Source organism: Daucus carota, chromosome 5 (genome assembly GCF_001625215.2).
Source record: "Daucus carota subsp. sativus chromosome 5, DH1 v3.0, whole genome shotgun sequence".
Lineage (NCBI taxonomy): Eukaryota > Viridiplantae > Streptophyta > Magnoliopsida > Apiales > Apiaceae > Daucus > Daucus carota.
Window position 1 is genome coordinate 29,902,125 of NC_030385.2, and position 16,850 is coordinate 29,918,974.

At 32.9% G+C, this 16,850-nt stretch overlaps 2 long non-coding RNA genes across 5 annotated transcripts; both read left to right on the forward strand.

Moving 5' to 3' along the window:
* Positions 1-359: 359 nt before the first annotated feature.
* On the forward strand, positions 360-1,651 carry LOC135152622 (uncharacterized). The gene is made up of 3 exons (XR_010291980.1): positions 360-595; positions 1,067-1,206; positions 1,426-1,651. It is a non-coding gene; the product is annotated as an uncharacterized LOC135152622 (long non-coding RNA).
* Positions 1,652-6,324: 4,673 nt separating this feature from the next.
* Positions 6,325-16,266, forward strand: LOC108222667 (uncharacterized). Of its 4 annotated transcripts, none has more exons than XR_010291878.1 (5): positions 6,325-6,535; positions 7,700-7,790; positions 13,811-13,872; positions 14,655-15,051; positions 15,959-16,266. It is a non-coding gene; the product is annotated as an uncharacterized LOC108222667 (long non-coding RNA). The 4 variants fall into 4 exon arrangements; XR_001807035.2 differs by having other exon boundaries at positions 14,655-14,769; XR_010291877.1 differs by lacking the exon at positions 13,811-13,872.
* The last annotated feature ends 584 nt before the right edge of the window (positions 16,267-16,850 follow it).

A 16,850-nucleotide genomic window follows, 5' to 3' on the forward strand; every position in this document is an offset into this window, starting at 1 on the left:
ACACAGAGGGAGACACAAAGAGGGGACAGAAGATCCGGACTCGATATATATGTAACTATATTCTTCAGTCGGTAGAAACGGGTCATGGGTCAAATTTACTTTACAAATCTATATCTATATATCTATATCTATATCTATCTATATCTATATCTATATATTCTTAATTCCTGAACACAAAGAAACTGGAAATAGACTGTTTCTGCCCTTCCACTTTTTTAGCTTCTTATTTAAACTTAACCCTTTTTTGTCTTTTCACAGCCTCTTGGATAATCCAGATAAAAATGGGTCAATACCCGACTTAAATACAATGGTATTTGCCGCAGAGTTGGAGCAACCCGTTAACATCCAGGTCTGAACATTCAGTTACGACTTACGCTACACTTGCAGTTCTTTATCCCTGCATTTTAGCGGTGTGATTCGAACGTGCCAAATTTCAAACGGGGTAGTTAATGGATTCATTGTGCTCTTAGCAACTTCTATAGTCTGTGTTCATTGCAAGAAATCGTCTTCTATGGATACGCCTGACTTCATTATTTTGTTTTGTGTTTGGGCAGGAGATGATCTTCAAGCGGTGGTTCAAAATTCATGACTTCAGGTACCTCTAATTATCTTACTTATTCAATCAAAGTACACATTGATTCGATTTATATATTATCAAGGTCTCATTGATTCAATTATGTATATATAAAGTTCATATCCCTCTTTTTTATCAGGATATTGTAAGTTACATGGTTATTTTGATACAATATTGGTAGTTCCTTAGCTGACCATTTTACTTTGGTATTTTGCAGAATAATGAATGTGAGATAAATAAAGAATTACTCAGATTTTAGAGTACTCACGGTTTGTAGACTAACTGTTCGATTAAATTTCTTATAGAGTTTTCAACTGTGTTTTAATCTTACATATCTATTTTGTTGTAATTTAAATTTTGAGATGCATATATCACAATTGTAAATGCTTCCTGAAAGAGAGTTATCTGTTCTTAGCTTACACACGGTTTGTACATCAAATGTTCGATTAAATTGCTTACTAATTACAACTTGATACAATGTGGCATTGGCAGGTTCCTCCGGCGTAGCTCATTCAGAAAAAACCACTGAAAAAGATACTCATACGAAATAAGCTCTTACGAATGATGGCATTTGTGTTATGCTGATTGACCAGGCCACTCTGCAGCAACCCCAAGCTCCTGCTTCGCTCTAGGTGTTTATTCAAAACTCTCATATTTGGATCTTATTAATTCTGTTGTATTTAAGATTAAGGAAATTTTGAATTCTATATTCTACATTTAATTAGATGTCAAAGAGTTAGTGACCGCTTTCAAGAGAACAAAAGATCTCTCTTTGCTTATGTTACCATATTATGGAATACCTGCTGAAGTAAATGCCTATCTTTATACAATTAAATATTCCTCTGCTGTAGTGAATGCGGGTGATGCTCAGTCTAGGGACAAGTTTAAACAGTTTCCCAACCACTGCAGGATACTACTTGGTGATCCAAATAATTTGCATTTTGTCATGGCAGCTTCCATTTTACGAGCTGAGATGTTCGGCATTACTATTCTTGATTGGGCTGTGCAGCCCAAGGCATTGGTAGAAGCTATTGATCGAGTGTTGGTTTTGAAATTGCAACCATAATTTATGTGACATACTTCTTTTGATGCTGATTTAGAAATTTAAAAAAACAGTAACGCCGCCTGAATCATACTGAAAATTGTGGCTGATTTCTGCACTTCATCTACCAGGTGTGTACATAATTCCATGGGTCTGGAATAAAATATGCAAAGGAGAGGACATGGGTCTGTATTCCAAACAGAGCTCAGGCCAACTACTGAAAGTCCAACTGCAGTTACAGGTTATTTCATCTATATTATAATGGTCAAATTAAACTATAGTTGCACTATCTAATCTTAGGTAGCCTATAATATTAGTTGCCTTATATAGGTTGTTCTGGTGGTGAATTATATGTAGCCTATAAAAAATTTGTGATCATCTGTGGATTTTTAACTGTAGGCAGCTTTTATGTTTAGTGGTTTGAGCTACAATTGGATTTGCATATATTAGATTCCCTCTAGGTAACCATTTATGTCATAAAATTGAGATGCTTAATTAATGTCTAAGCTGTATGTAAAGCTTCTTTTCGTGATTAAATCTGGTGTGTAGCATGTGAGTTATTATCTTTACCTTTGCTAGGCACCCAAATGTTGATTATTACTTAAAGGCTTACTAAAGATTTTATTAATGTCACTTTGCATAAAGTTAGAGTTTATACATTGCTTCAGTCTGAATTTTGCGAACCCTGTCAAAATTCTTCAGTAGTAACAAAAACAGAATCACAAATCCTTAGAGACGTTGTTTAGGAACCTCCCAGAATACTATAGTTACCAAAGTCAATGGATAGTGTCCTGTATTTTCTGTTGCAGTCCGTTGCTAAGCTACTGTCGCTCTGATTATTTTTTATAATCAAATTTGAAAACATACTATATATAATCTGATTATAAGAAAGGCTATCAGTATCTTTTATATCACATAGCAAAACATAGGAAAGGGAAAGAGGTGGCTAGAAAACTTTGATGCCTATTGATCTCAGGTTTAACTTGGGCACCCCTGATGAAAATGAACCCAACATCGAAGATTTTAATTTCAAAGGCTTGGCAAGTGTAATATGTTCCTATAAACAAATAGAAGTGCAATAGGCCTATACAAGCATCTCAGTTTCCAATCTAATATATACATTATTCCCCAAGGTTCTTTTTTGTTATTTGGATCTTATTAATTCTGTTGTACTTAAGATTAAGGAAATTTTGAATTCTATATTCTACATTTATTAGATGTCAAAGAGTTGGTGACAGCTTTTAAGAGAACAAAAGATCTCTCTTTGCTATTGCTTATTTTACCAGATTCTGGAATACCTGCTGAAGTACATGCCTATCTTTATACAATTAAACATACCTCTGCTATAGTGAATGCGGGTGATGTTTAGGCTAGGGACAAGTTGGAACGTGTTCTCCAGTGCCTTGATAAGGGCAGATGTGACGCTCTCCAGGACTGCATCGTTCTTTTGCCATATTCAGATGTTACTCAGCTACACACTCCATCAGCATCTACTTATTTGTCGCACCTCTCTCCACATTATGCATCATTAAGCTTATCAGCCTTTCTGTTGCGGTCATACAGAAGCCATAGAGCTGGAGAAGATTCGATTAACAGCTAAGCTGATCATCTCAAGTTCTATTTGAAACTAAGTCTCACCTCCAACAACATTTCCGTCTTTTAACCTTTTTACAGCTACAATTTTCCATCTTGCAGGTTCCCTTTGTAGACTATTCCGAAACCACCTTAAACAACAATGTTCGTGCTGCTGAAGTTGTGGGTGGCAACATGAAGTTCTCTAAACTGAAACCTTCTCATGTCTCCAAGCGATACTTCTTGACGATATTGTCCTGAAATTTTAAACAGAAAATAGTTCTATTAAAGAATTACACTTCAAAATTGCAAGTTTTAATTTTTTTGAACTTTTTTAGTAGTACCAACCATTTATTTCATAGAATATTTGTGACAAAAAGTAGGCAGATGCACCTGAGGATTGACAGAATTGCTAATGCAATCTTCTGACTTTTAGATCTTCCTGAAGATTGAGAACATTAAAAAACATACAAGATTCAGGTCACTAAGTATGTCATAGGTTAACAAAATTGTGGTTACATTATAAACAAAAAGATTAACTTAATTACCCTCATGAAACACAGACAGTTCATATCATTACCTGAAGAATGAAAAGATCACGAGGGTATTGTATTTGTAATAAAGATACTTTTTTTAAATTTCCATAATATATAATTTTAAGAATGAAAATAAAGAGAAAATTTTGAAAATAATTTATAAAACTATACTTTATAAGAGCACTAATGTATAAGAAATGAGTGGGAAAAAGAAAATATTTATTAACAAAGTGAATATATTATTAATCGATTATATTAAGATATATTTAAAAATATTGTATATTAAATTTTATATTGATATTTTCTACGACACACGAAACATTTTGGAAAATTTTAAATATGATATATATCTTATAAATATTTTAAAAATATTGGTAAAATAAAAATAATTTTCTGTGTGCAAATTAAGAGCATATTGCTTTGTCGAATAGAAATAACAGTAATGCTGGTAACGCCGGATAGGAACACAAGTAATTCCGGTTTCTATTATTAATCTCTACGCAATAGATATTAGTTAACTTATTTTCTATTATTAATCTCTACGCAATAGATATTAGTTAGATTATTGGTGTTTGTCAAGAAGTTTTATTTAGTTAGAGTACTTAGATTTACAATTTTTAAAATAAGAAGTCATTGAATTCACTCTTTTTATGAGTTAGCTTTTCTTTTTAATGAATTCCCAAAAAGATTTAAATCATGTTTTAATAACCCGACTATGGTATGTATGTTTCGTAAAATTGTGCAACTAGAAATTAGAAAAAAAGACACGTAACATTATGCAATAAAAACCTGATTATTGGATGTGTACAAATAAATTATCAATTATAAAAATATGAAAACAACAAACATTACCCGTGTGTGAAGCACGGGCCAGATATACTAGTTTGATTCAACACTCAACGGGCGAATATAGACGAGTGAAATTTATCAAAATGATTGAATTCTCATTTATTTGACTTTTTATAATTTAATTATAAAATCGATTTTACTTTGTTTTTACTTTAATTTATTGGTGAAAATCCAATTTCTAGCACTTTATTTCCCATTTGAAGTTATTTAAATTGTATAAGTAGTTATTATATACTACGTAAATAATATACTTCTTCGTTTAATATAATAGTGAGTAGATGAGCTTTTGCTTCAAGTTTGGAATTATCCACATAAATTTCATATTACTTTTAGAAATATAGATGAATTTATAGCTCGTCAAATTTAGTAATTTATTTTTAACTTCAAATTCGAAACACCTTGTATAAATATCATATTATTGTTCCTAGATATCAATTAAGGCTTTTACATTTCGAACACCAAATTAAGGCTAGTTCAGAAATATAATTAAACGAATTTATATCTAGTTGAATTTAGTAGTATATTTTTAATTTTAACTTTAAGTTTGAAATAACTTGTATAAATCCCATAATATTATTACTATTATTATTTAGAGATATTAATAAACATTTCAAATTCAGATTTCGAAGTTACATTAGTTTAGATTCGCAGAATCAATTTTTTTTTAGATTTCGGTGATTATATATGTTTTATAAGTAAAATATTATAAAATATATTATTATCTCATAATTAATTATTAATTTATTATGATGATGGTAATGTAATGATCCTCAAACTTGAAATCATTATATTTTCAGACAAAAAATGATATTTTTTATTTTATCAAAAATTAGCTTTGATCATGTAATGACAAAGATGGACATTAGACATATTATGAATCGTTTGTGAACAATGAATGATGTAAATTGGACCCGTAATATATTTTGTAAAATTTATTGGATCTGTAGAACATTGCGCTTTAATGGGGTTGACTATATTGATTGGTTGACTATAATTTTAAAATAGTATGTTATTAATATTTAGATTATTATATATAAAATATATCCGTTTAAAATGGTAATAAATAATATGTAATAAGCGGGAAAGAGAAAAATAAATTACGGGAGATGACGGGAATTCACTAGTTACTACACATCTATAGTGGTTCACAAATATAGTCATGCATACGGGATGACTATAATTATAGATAAAAACTTGCTATGGTTGGTTGGAGTGTTGTTTTTTTGTTTTTATGGGCATTGGCTATAATTTTAATTTTGATGAGTCACCTGGACTTTTAGCTAAGAGTTTTTCATGGTTGGAGATACTCTAACTAACCAATATAACCAATAGCATTGAATCATATATACATGTCCAATTTAGTCAACGATTATAGCCAATTTCAATCGAGATGCTCTCACATCCAATTTAGCCAACGAAATGCCATTGTCCAATGCTCAAACATCTTAAAAAATCACATTATTAAAATTACATCTTAAAATCATTATTTGGACATGTTTAAAATTATAAATTACAGTAACTTAATATGGTAAGTGAATCGTCTAAATAATCTATTTGAATAATTTTATATTAATGACTTATGAATTATTTTAAAAAAATCTGATAATTTATTTAATATTGAAATTAGTTTTTATTAAAATAAATTATAAAATAAAATAAACCGATTAAAAATACATCTTACCTATTATAATTTTATTTATGCCAACTTCAAGTCACAGCATACATTTTTCCACTTCAATTCGAATAAACCTTTTAACCCCGAGCAAAAACACAGTGAAACACGCTCTTAATAAGAAGCTACAGCCTACAGGCTACAGTACAGAAATTAGAAGTACACATTACCCAAAACGTTTAAGATGAAGTGCAAAGGCCCCGCTCATTCCGAGTACTCAATGCCGGAATACAGCTGCTAACGACGTCGTTGAAATCCCCCCTAGGCGTATAGAGGACTTGATATAACTGGTAATTATTGCTAAAACTCTTCATTTAGTACTATCTAATTACTGTTGTTTCAGGAATTTTTTAAAAACAAGTGTAAATGAAAACATTATGAAGAATGATGTGAAACAAGAAAATCCAGAGAGCAGTTTTGAAACTGTTAGGTGATGTTCGGTACTGTATTCTGTTTTTGAAAATAGTATTTTCATGTTTTGTGCCTGTAGGACTGTTTTCTGGTTATATATTTTTTGAAATTTATTTTGAAAGCGTAAATTGTTTTTCTATTTTAAAACTGTTTTCTAGTTATATAGCCAAATAAGCGCTTAGTTGTTGGTGGCTTGGTGCGGCTTGGAGCGACAATGCCTCCATGCAATACAGCCACTTATATTATGGGGGTGTTTGTATCACGAGTGAGTATTAAAATCGGGAATGAGAGTGAAGGGTATTGGCCGTATGGGAATGAGGGGAGGGGTATGGGAATGGGATTCTCAAGGGGAGTGTAAGGAATGATTTACGCTCCAAGTGGAATTGGGGTTTCCATTCTATGTCAGAAAATTGCTAATCCAAACACCAACACATAGGTTTGACTTTTGAGGTTCCGATTCTCATTAACTGGGCTCATTAATCATAAACCAAACGCCTCCTATATTAGTTTGCAGTTGTTATGTTAGTTATTTTGTTTGGCTTAAATTAGCTTCTCCTTGTGAAAATTGAACTATGCTACTCAGGATTCGAACAAATGGACAAGAGGAATCACTAGGATTTAAAGAGACTGTCGAGTTGTAGAAATGGTTGTGTGAAGTACCTAAGAAAGAATGGAGTAAAAATGGTTCTCATCTACTATTTAATATAACAAAGTGGACAAGTGTACGTTTAGTTTGTACAATGGCACTTCATACCTGTTGTTTTGCCTCAAAAAATGCCTATGTATGTCATTATTTGTTAAATTTTTGTGCGCTTTGACACTCCCTCATAGTCGATGTTTGCATTTGTAACTTATGCTACTTGTGTAAATTAGTCAGTCTTTCAGGTCAGTTATCTCATATGATCCGGTTGCTAGTTATTTCAAATATTAATCACTTTTGGTAAGGTTTAAGTATATGTATATAGTTTTAAGAGTTTTGCAATTCTTCTATCTGAATGCAATGGTGATATTTTTTTGTTTTTTTTTGCGTCTCATATGTGCAGTTCAAGTGGCGTTGGCCTTGTTTTACACTATGGAAACAATGAATTAAAAAAATTTAAGAGGAAGCTCTCATCCGTCTTGTTTTGTGAAAAGGTACAGTCTCTCATTTTCTCCTGATTATGCAAATTCACTCTTGTAAATAGTTGAGAGAAATAAGTCTATAACATTGCATTGGACATCTTATAAGTTGCTGATCATATATTTCTCCCATTAATTCTTCATGCCAAGAGGATGTGCCGGATTATCTATATGTGTCTGCTTTTGAACTTGATGGTCTGGTTTATTGTTTATACCAAATTTACACACACACGGACAGAGTCTTGTGTGTTTATATTTATATCCTTTGAATGTTGATATGTGGGGGCATACATGCAGAAATACTTGTTATATGTTTGTGAAAATTCGTTGACAACAGAAGTGATTGCATGAAGAGCCTCGAAGAGAATAAAAGCTAATACAGTATCATACATGTGTGAAGTCATAATACATGCATTAGCATATTATTCAAGACATGCTATGAGAGCATGAGCCATGTTGATACTTAATGCATAATATTCACACGCAGATCTTAGGAACCAATGATGACTGTGATGCCAATTGAATTTTCTTCTGGCGATCACTGTTCTCACATAATCTGACAATAAGTGACTTCTTATGATATAGTGAATGACTAATTCGACAAATAACTTAAGTACTATTTAGTTGTTGTTTTCTGTGTGTGTGGATGGGTGAGTGTGTGTGGGTGTGTGTGTGTGGGGGGGGGGGGGGGGGAGGATCCTATTTGAATCAACTTTTCTAAGAATAATAAGCCATCCAATAATATCTGCATAATTGGTGCGGTTAAAACAACTCTCTCTTATACTATATATATCCCTCGTGACATAGATAGTAAAATTGATCTTCATAATTTCCTGGATAAGCATATAGAGGAAATTTATATATCCAGTTGTCTTAAAGAAAATTGCGCCAGTCGGGGTTAAAGGTAGAGTGGTTGCACTACTTAACACGGTTATTCAATGCATATACATAATTTTGGTTTAGGTACTTGTATTATTCTGTGTGCTGAAGGCTGAAGAGTAATATGCAGGCCATGATCTTATACCCACACTTTATGTGCTGAATCAGAGAATGCTAATTTTTGGTCCATTTATTTATATTAGATTGTATTTACTACGTACTTTAGTAGCTAAACTACACTGGCGATTAACATGCCTACATGTATACGTGTAACCAGTGGCTATTAGGATTTTGCAAATGGGGGTACAAGTTGTTAAAAAAAATCACACAAATGAAATGTAATGAATTGTCAAATGACACTTATGCTTTCCCCTACAAGTTTTCACTGACTGAAATCGATGTATTATAGCGTCATTACTAAGATTAGAAGCTAAATCTCTCTCAATAAAACATACTAAACAATTAACTCTTTGAGGCATTTATCAAACATCATATTATTGTATGAATAATATGACATAACATATGATTCATAAACAGTTAACAAAGGGTTAAAGACTAACAGGGAGCATTTTTTTAACAAGGTTTGGTTATCAGAGAGAAGAAGAGGACCCTCTGTATTTAACTGTGTTACAAGGTAATATGGGGGTACTGGCCTACTAAGTACTGGGTAGTGGGTACATAATATAATTTATCTTTTAAAAAAATTGGGGTGACTATTGTCCCCCCTCCCTGGCTGCTGGAATCACCACTGCTTGTAACTAATCATACTTACAAATTTAGGGTATTGTAACATATTTTAGCTAGCATTTTATTCATCTGTTATGGCTAAGGGTATTTCGACATGTCTGCAAAAGATCAAGCTTCATTTAATTATCAGTGGTACCCTCGAAATATTAGACTTTCAACAATCTCCTGACCAAAGTGAAATGGCAGAGTTGGTATAAATGTGTGCAGAGATAGTTAGCCTATCAGATGCCCAGGGTTCAAATCTCAGTTGTAATCGCACTTACCAAAGAAAGAAGAAATTGTCCAGGATCCACAATACCCTCTGCTCCATTAATTGGACAGGTGATAACAGAAGCAGGTCTTGCCCAGTCCCCTTTTGCTCATGCAGCTTTTGCCTAATGAACATTAAAAGTTTTTTTAACTTTTAAGCGCCTCAAAATCTAGGATGTTCAATGATGATGCAGCCTAACAGCAAAGTAACTGAAGAAGCATTTACCGGGGTTAAGCTTGCATATTATCTTTTGCAAGTCATCCCTCTTTAATAGATAAGACATTGTTAAAAGCAGGAAGTTCCTTGGTTCCATTTATTACAAAAAGTGGAAGTATTGTAAAATGTCACTTCCTAAGAAAGACATACAGTAAAGCCTCAATTTGTGGATGCATCTCGTGAGGTGCTACTAAAAAAATCAGCAAATGAAAGTAATAACTGAAGTATTGTTGATTGTTGTTGCGGTTTGACATGCTAAACAACAGAATAGGAGATAAGTTGCATGCTCCAAGACTAACTCGTTCTAAAATAAATGGAGATGGGATTATTTACCATTATATTGACACAAAGGTTGGTGCGGGGGAGCCATGGAGGTTTTCTAGAAGAACAAAACTTGTGCACCAAAATGAGGCTGAATCATTCAGCAACTAACAGAAATCTGCTACTTGAACTTTATACTGATAATAGGTTAAAGAGTTGAAACTCGGGCTTAGGTATCTCTGCCGCTTTATGTTATAGATACTCCTACTTGGAGAAGAAATAAAAAAAGTCCAGTGATTGCAAGTCCTAGAAAAAAATAATGGTATAAGGATAAATGCAAAGTTTCTGTCTATTTTTCTTGACTAAATTGTATTTTGTCCTCGCCTCACAATCTTATTAATTTGTCTAATTGATTGGGTTGTTAGTTCCCTTGTCTTTATCATAGGAGTAGATTTTTTTTGACTGACACTATTTGTTTTATCTGAGCTGATTGTGAAGTGTACAGTTGTGTATATCATTAATTTTATTCAGTTTGGGTAAGTTTATTGCTTTGACAGTCATCTATCTGGCTGGTTACTTTCTTTAATCTGGGACATGCATTTTTGAATTTATAAAAGCATTCATTTTTTGTTATATGGTTGCTTCTTTTGATTCAGAAAGTCGTTAGCAACTTTCAAAATCTCTCCATATATAGTTTCAAATTTTAATGTAGTGACTTAGCTGTCATTTTTCAGTTCTTGTATAGTATATTTTGTAGGAGATGCTAGCTGATGCTGTTGAGTTCGCAGCAAATTAATATTATCTTATAAACAGATAGCATCCTGACATTGTCTACAATTTATGATATTCTAAGATGTCCGGTCACCAGATCATAGATGGTGCAGCAACTGCATCCAATCATTTCAACAATTTAAGAACATATGAATTGTCCCAAATTTCACTATGATAAAACTTTTGCGTTTTCTTAGATAATTTCTTTCCCATATCAGACAAAGTCTTGACAACTATCTCTCCCTGGTTTATTTTTACTAAATTTTAGTGCTTCCCCATAGTTACTAAACCCTTAATGATACCTCAATGTTAGTAAAAGCGTAAACTTCTCCCACCTATGTGATTTTCTACTTGGTTTCTGTTCTGGTGGAACAGAATGCATTACTTAATAGTGGAAGCGTAGGAGTGCAGTGTACAGGAACAGTACCATTCTATCACCTGCGGATGATTTTTCATATTTGTGTAACCTGTATACCAGATATGAGCCTGTTGAGAATGATGTAAGTTTATTTCAAGAAATTTTAATTATTCCTAAAAATATATAATATTATTAGTTAGTGGTTGGTAGGATCAGTTTTAGTTGTTCAAATTATTAGATTAAACTAGTTTTTTTAAAACCTATTTTCAGCTTTCATTGTTAGCCTATATAGGCTTAGGGTGTGTTTTGGAGTGCCGTTGAAAAGTAATGCGCTGTTAGAAAAAGTGTTGGTAAAAAAAATGTTGTTACGAGTGCTGTTGAAAAGTGATGTGTTGTTAGAAAAAGTGCTGATAAAAAAAGTGTTGTTACAAAAATCAGATAACTGTTTGGTAATTTTTTTAATATTTGCTTATTTTGAGTCATAATACTAAAAAATAATGTTTTTTATGGGATTTAATAGTGCAATATGTTTACAGTATACCAAAAACCATTGTTCTAAATCATAAGATTGCCCAGCTAGACTGCTAGGCTGTCAGTAGGCAGAGGAGAAAAGACTCGTTTTTGTGAAATTTGGACATTAGGCAGTTTTTTATGAAATTCCGTAAAAAAAATTATGAAAATGCGAGAATTTGTGAAAAGTCATAATATTGAGGAAAACTAGGGTCTGGGGTTAAAATTGGACAATAAATGTAAAATAAAAAAAAAGTATTATAAAAAGAGCAAACATAACTAACTTTAAGTTTCATGTACATAAATATATTAATGTTATAGATTTATCTTTGTCACAGTTGACTTGTGAGTTGAATTGATATATATTTTTTGATTATGGTCAATTACAGGAATTAAATGCTCAAACACAAATGATAATAATGACCATCCAATTAATTGGCAGAAGATAATCTAACCGCCTAAACTTGGCGACGTTTAAAATCTTGAAAGAAAAAAAAATTGTATTTGTCCTGAATTTAGGCTGTTTAAAGCATCCGTAAAAAGTCCTGCCACTCATAAATGTTTCTTATACCTCACATAAAGATGGGCAAACTGCAGACAACATTAAAGGGACATTAGGCGAATCCGAAGAAGCTATTAGTCCTAAACAGAAATTTCGCTTTTCTCACCACCGCAGATTCTTGCCATGGACAAACTCACAAGTCACAAGTCCATTTCTTACTGTTGAGGATGTGAGTACACGCTACATGTTATTTCCTTGTGATGCCAAGTTTTCCTAAGTGTTCTTATGTGATTGAGGCTGAATGTTAGGGATGAATTCTTTAGCGAGTTGGTTAAAGCATAATTTAAATGAGTGTATGATACGTTGGGTTGTAGACATAATAGTAGATTGTATTGTAGACATAATAGTATATTTTATGACTAATAGTACAGAGGAGTTGCACTTCACGGCTGTGGACTGTGGGTAGAATTCATTTAGAGATGCCTGAGATTTGTCTATGTACCTTGCCAAATTTATCTGTTCTCCTGCCTCTGTTTAAAATTTTAACTCTCTTTTTATGTTTTTGTGTTTTCAGTTATGTCTTCTTATTTTTATTTTTCTTGAATGTGTTCTTGAAGGTCCATCCTCTTGCATATCCTCTTCTCTCTAGTCTCTTTTTGAAATTTAAAGTTTATGCCTCATGTTTTGCCTTTTTGGAGATCTTTGCAATATGTGTTGTTGTTTAGTAGGTTTTGAATAAGGTCTTAGAGCTTTATACTTATGAAGTAAACTCCAAAGAAACAAGTGTTGGGTTATCCAATATTAAAAGATGTATAAATGAAACGGTTTATTAATTATGATTGCTCAGTCTGTGACCAACTTTGAATCTTAGACTTTCTGGGCTTGAGTTGGTTTCCTGCCAGTGGTTTTATCTATGCTTTTGAGCACCCGAAATCCGTGTAATGTTCTTAATCTTGATGGATTTACTGTTACTGTGTGGTGTAGCAATAAATCTTAGGTAACGTTCATGGTGGTTAATTGAAAATGTGTGCCCATCATTTTTCCTCTAAGTTTATACTTGTAGTCTTAGGTTGGATTATAGTATAACCTAAGATAGTGGTCTGGTGGTCGAACCTATACAAGTAAGATGTTATTGAGAATATAATTTGTAATGACTGAAACCAAACAATTCTCGGAAGATGACTGTTTGATAGTCTCATAATAAATTTGTTAAAAATTATCTGATTACAAAAATTTAATTGCTTATCTCTTATACTAGACAATTAAGATATATTATAACAAAAGCTACTACCTTTCTCTAAACGAGACAAATTTTTATAATGCATGTCATTTAGTCAACAATTTCATCTAGGATGAATCCAGAAACTTATCCCAAATGGTGTACAGCATTTATGGCAGAGTGCACCAATACCCTCTATTCTGGGTTAACATTAATTTGTTATGCCCATCAATCATATGTGTGGTACACTTGGATACATGTCTCTCGTGTAAAATCTGAGATCACTTATATCTTTGTGTCATCTCTAAATATGAACAAACAGGACTTTTGGACAGTGATGGTGCATGGAACTGCTTGAGTCTCAACTTCTGAACTTTTTCCATGGTATCCCTCTAAAATGCTTGAGCTTAATCTTAAGTAATGCCAGGAAAAAAGTGAAATATAGTGTGCAATAAGTGTACTTAATAATTATGGGTTCAGGTTTTGCTCATAGAATTGGAGGTTGAGTTGGGGGTTGGGACATTGTCTAGTTGTCTAGTTTTCATTCTAAATGCTGGTCCACATAATATTCATAGACGCAATTTCGTGGATGTCCTGTATTGGCAATACTTAACTTAATGCTCTATTCATTTGTAGCCAAATAAAAGATACTGAATCGACTTGTATGCATCCACTTACATTGAGATGTCATACTGGCCCTAGGGTCCTAACATTTTCTATGTGAACTTAATATTATCTTTGTAGAGAACATCATTAAAAAATAATCACATAGTGTTGTGTCCACTTCTATACTATAGGGCCACAGTCTGATACAAAGGAACCATGCTTTATGCTATGATATCTAAGATAGGATGGTTTTTGATTTATTTATGGATAAAACTGTTAATAAGAACTGTTCTTTTCTAAAGTTGTGTCAGTGAGTGATTTATGGTAATATTATTTATCTGTTTGATTTCCCTCCACCTATGGGAATGTTGTAAATAGAAATAGCAGGTAAACTGTAGATGCAATATGGTAAAATGGTTGTTTGGTAAGTATTAGGTGTATAGAATATATTTTGTTGTGGATAACTTCTTAGCTTATTGGATCAGACTCAGATTACCATCATGTTCTCTTGAAATTACGTATTTCTCCTTTAATTTGGCATTACCTTATTTTGGGGCCAGGTGTTAAAATATGCATTGTGACTAAGCTTCTGCTTGCCAGTAACTGAACCTTAGATTGCTTTCCATGTGGAGGTACATTAATCAATCCCTGTGCACTCTTCTTGACAAGGGACAGGTAAATTACTTCCTCCGTCCCATAATACGAAGCTCATTTCAACTGTAATATGTGTGTTATCTACGTTACAGACTTGACAGGATTTGTTACGTGAAAACTTTCTCTTAATATAATTTGAGGATTTCACAATCATGGCACAGACGCCGGGAGAAATTGTATTTTGTTGAACAGGGGACTAGTTAAAGTAGCCCCCCCAGGCCCCCTCCCCCATTGCTTAAGTAGTTGTATTACAGTTTGTTTCATGGACAGTGGTGTGGTCTTTTCATAGCACCAAACAAATAGGTATACTTTTTTTAGATATACTGATTGATTGTTGGGTATTGATGGTACTCTATTAAAGTTCGTAATTAGATTAAACATTCTGATTGTCACAATACCTAATGTTTGCCTCATGTCTCATCGCTGTTTTTAATTTCAGATGATTCAGAGAGGTATGTGCGGTGAAGTGGAGAGTGACTAATAAAATCAATTTCTTCTTCTGAATATGATCTATTCCGAAAATTAAATTACTTGTTCAAATTTATCATCAGTCACATTAAATACCGTTTACCTCGTATATCCTCGTAGTTCTGAATTTCATACGGACATGTGTTGCATCACCAGAACTTAAAACATCAACTTCTTATAATCTTATTACTGTCAGATATTGTTTGATATTGTAAACCCGTCTCACTATTAGCTATATCATATACCATTCGCATGTCTCGTTTAGCTCTGCATATGAGTAGTAAACTAGAGCTTAATTTTTGGATATATACATCATACATACTGGAATAATCAATTTCACAAATCTAGACATCATTATGTATATTCCTCATTTTGTTATATCTAGCCCATATGCTCAGTATTAAATACCTCTGTCCCAGTATTTTAGTAGAAACATACGTCTTTTCCTACATATACGTGTTTTCTTTTTAACTTTTTTGCAGTTCCGTTAAAAAATAAGAGAAATCCTTCAGCGCTCGCTAAAATTTTCCATGCTATCATGTGTGGCATTTGTTTTAGCTAAACTATGTGTGGCATTTTAATATGTCGGGAATGCATGTGCAAAATTCAACAAAAATGCATATTATGTTTTCTGAATTTCTAGGCCTGAGTGTCAGGTCACGTTCTTTATCCTAGTAATTGAGACACATTATATAAACATTTGCATACTACAAACAAACAATTAATTGTACTCGTTTTACAGGATCTGTTCTGGAAGGCGCAAACTCAACAAGGTATTGATTCTTGGTACAAGTGTAACCAGATATATGGATATATGCCTTCGGTGGGTGACTCATCTACATCTGCATAATGCACTTTCTTGCTACAATAATAGACTTGTTTCGGGCATTATTAGTTCCGGTAGCAATTAGCTTGAATTCTGGTTCTGATTCTGATTCCTATTCTAGTATATATATGTATATAACTGGAAATTGGCCATGAGGTTGATCGAGTTTTTCGACCTCTGATAGGTGTAAAGTTAGCAGAAAAGAAAATCAGGTTTATTAGTAACTAGCTACTCCGAATTTAGAATACTAGCTCAGACCGGAAAGAAAGTCAGATGTCGAGATATCGATGCTGAGATAATTACTTGGCCTGCTTATCGGATATTCTGCCTGTTGATAATTTCACCTGGAGGAGATTAATGTGATCACAGAAAAAATATCAGGAAATTAGTTGGCCTGGCATTGTAGGTTACGTTTGTTTACATGTTGAAAAAGGCAAGTTAATGATAAAATCTGGATTAGAGATATAAAACATAAGTAATAAAAATAGTTACAGGTCCAATCAAACTCTAACAGAAAGTGCCCTGTTTGAAATGGACAGACCTAATAGTATTAAGAAATCGATATAGTTGTCATTCGTCGGCACGTTTGCCGTTGGCAAAATAATAACCAGTGCTCATTCTCAGCTTATCATATAACTGCAGTCTCCTAATCGCCTATAAAAGAAAATAATAAGCTGACTTTTTACTATGTATTTCAAATATTTCCTCAAGATTGAGACTTCTAAACTATTATGACTTGTATATGTATTTTATACGAATATTTATGAAATTGTTTATTCATTATATTATGGTACCGTAGGTGCGTTTG